Source organism: Atta colombica, unplaced genomic scaffold (assembly GCF_001594045.1).
Source record: "Atta colombica isolate Treedump-2 unplaced genomic scaffold, Acol1.0 scaffold12, whole genome shotgun sequence".
In the NCBI taxonomy this organism is placed as follows: domain Eukaryota; kingdom Metazoa; phylum Arthropoda; class Insecta; order Hymenoptera; family Formicidae; genus Atta; species Atta colombica.
The window spans coordinates 5,512,260-5,515,696 of NW_017259206.1; the positions used below are offsets into that span (position 1 = coordinate 5,512,260).

The 3,437-nt window shown below is 25.9% G+C and overlaps 1 pseudogene; it reads right to left on the bottom strand.

Moving 5' to 3' along the window:
• Positions 1-497: 497 nt before the first annotated feature.
• LOC108694237 lies at positions 498-2,816 on the bottom strand (annotated as a pseudogene).
• Positions 2,817-3,437: the final 621 nt, after the last annotated feature.

A 3,437-nucleotide genomic window follows, 5' to 3' on the forward strand; every position in this document is an offset into this window, starting at 1 on the left:
ATTCAAATATAATTCGTAATACAAATTGCAAAAGTATACAAATTGCATCGATGAATGGAGTATAACAATTTGAATTCGATAATATTTAGCAAGCCACAGCGTTTCGAAGCATAAGTAACTCCGGTATATCCTAATATATACGTCGCATCTATGGAAACTTAATTTGTCAAATATAATTTACTATATTTAAGTTAAATAACTATACCAATAAACGCTTTATATTGTTTACTACTAAAAAAAATAAATAATATTAAGAATTATTCGAAATATACTCATTTTTATATTAGAAAAAAATCTTTTTCAAACTCTTGCATTTTTACATGTATTTATAAGGGTGAAAAATACCTATGATTATTCTTAAGGGTGGCTTATGAAAAATTTATAAATAATGTTTAGAAGTACAATGACACAAAATAATTTATAAAATGTATTCATAAAATTTTATAAAAGGATAAGAATGGTTTAAAAAAATAGAAATATTATTTATTATTTCGTACTTAGAATATCTGCATAGGATTATATGCCTTTCTTAATTGATAAATATGACAGTATTCCTCCAATTCCTTATATGACACAAATAAATAAGTATACAGAAATATATTTTTTACAATTAATGAATTCTAGTATTAAAAATGATCACGGACGTACTCAGGATTTCTTTCGGGAGAGGTCTAATTGATAAAATGATTTAACAAATCTGATAAATGATCTGATTATCTCATAAACAGCATTGTTTTGCGCTAATTGCTTTTTTTAATATTTTAAGGTTTAGAATGTCTCCTTTTTGTTTCCGAATTCGAATACAAAAAATATTTAATTTTGGAAATTACATACGCACACACAATTTTTTTCCTAAAGGAAGTATTTTAAAGCAAGATACAGTTCTTAAAAACAAAATGTATATAGTTATGAATGGAATATTCATCAATATTTTAGCACATATTCTTTTTTTGTTAAAAAAAATGTTATTTATCAGACATTGTCAAAACTTATCGGAAGTTTCAAACATTATTTACATGATTGTAAAGGTGAGAAAAAAATATTTTTTGTGACTACAAAAAATTTACTTAGAATAAAAAATAAAATTTTAATTGTATATAATTAAAAATAAAAAATGAATAAAAAATTTCGGAAGAGTTTAAACTCTCGAGCCCTCTCGCTGGATGTGCCCATGAAATTGATTGGATACAGTAGAGGGTAGACTTAGCATAAATTGAAGTTCTATTAGTAGTCTTGTCACTTCATACACAATGATTACATTTTCTTAAGGAATTTCAATAAAAAGATATATTCTACTATGCAATAAAACAGGAATAAAAAAGGTAGAAGAAACATAATGAATTAAAATTCAATTGGACAATATATCAAACTCATCAAAAATTATATTTTATCTTGAAATTAATATTTTAATATTAATTTCTAATAATATTTTATCTTGAAAAAAAATAATAGAAAAAAAGTAATATACAGTTACCGTTTTGTTATTCTTAATCGCCATTTTCTTGATGTAGGATACGATTGATGAATTCATATTGATTCTTAATTACTTAATATATTTTTTTCTCAAGATTTATCACGCAGTATTTATTAGCTAATATCATGAGTTCTGTATAACGAAAAATTCCTTTCAGTTACGAATTAATCCTTCGGGATCACTTTTTAAAAATTCAGTGATTATTACCAAAATGACTTCCAAATGATTGCCGTATTCAGTTTTTATAAAGTCAAAAAAAATGTTGGTCTAGAGTCTTAAAGACAGTATCAATGTGTATTTAACTAATATTCACCTATCATCTTATTTGTATCTGTAAAGAAGATTCAGCTTGTGTATAAAAATTTTAAAAAATCTCTATACGTATCATATGGATAATCATTATATTTGATAATCCTGTTCCAAAAAAGATGTTAAAGTATAACAAACGAATCAAACATAAAAAATTTTTGATAAAAATTCTGTATAGTCTTTTCATAAATGATACCTTTTTTTTGCACTTCATTAAACTCGAACATGTTTTTGAAATATAAAGAACGCATTTTCAGAATGCTTTTATGAACATAAATAGGTTGCCTGTCGACTTGTATTGTAAGATCGCTCATGGACTTCAAAGATAAAAAATAAGAATTGTTAAAGATAAATACAGATAACAATTTATAAAAAGAGAAAGATTATTAGATAGTAAAAGATAGGTTAAAGATTTATAAAGAATATAAAAAGGAGAATTGAAGTAAATGCTACTATGCGATGTTAGTACATCTCCAACAAAAGATGTTCTTATGACTTCTAGCATGTCTCCAGTCATCAATTGGAAATCCATTATAGTAGAAGTACGAATAGAAAATGAAATTTACAGAACGATTGAACGCGTTTCTTAACTCATCCAATATATCTTCCTCTTCCTCTGTATATGTATATTTCTTTTCTAGCGAATGGAACGATAAGTTGTATCTGTCAAATATATTTGTATATTCACAGCCAAACGCCTAATTTTTTTTCCATGTAAACGACCCTATGTATGTAGACAAGTCCATCGTAGCTAGACTAAGCTTTGAAAACGCTTATAAATTTCATGGCGGTGATATCTGATATTTTTCTTTTCATTAGGTATAAGTATCTGTTAATCACAAGATTTTTTTCTTTATTATACATTTTTCAGTATTATACATTTTTCATCATCATGAAAATTATAAATAACACTCACTTCGAAGGGAGATTTTAACAGTTCTGCTCGTCCATAATTTTTATTAAAATTCAGTTGTCCATGCGTGTTTATACCCCAGCCATAAACCTTTCCTTTAGCTGTGAGTGCAAGAGTATATTAAATCCTGCGGCTCTTAACTGAAGTATCACAAAATTGGACAAATATGATTATTTCAATTATAATATTATATTCATAAATCCTCTCCAGATCCATCTATACATCTTTATTTCTTATAATTAAGTTAAGAAGAGAAATAAATTACCTATTATTTTTTGTGAGAAAGGAAGGAGTTTAAATGATTATATGAACGTTTCATAAAAGTCGGTATTATGGTTAGTACACTCATACATTCTGCTTCCATTATAAATACAAAAATAAATACAAAAAAGATCTGCCGCAAGCGTTGATTTTTAATTCTTCATATTCATTTTCAGTTCATCAATTTTTTTCGTACTGAGATCAATATGCAATTTAAGCGAAAGTGATATAACTAAAATTTAAATAATCACGTTATATTTATATACGACTCATAAATATTTAAATTATTATTATTGTTATACTTGTTATGATATTTTATACATATACTCGCAACTTTACTATTCCATTATCAGTTGAAACGAGAATACTGTCATTAATTGAGGATTGTACAATGCGTGTATTGGTCCAATCAATCTCATCAGGCCATTGACATAGCTTAATAAAACATAAATTTTTTTCCACTTATATTTCCTCTCCCGA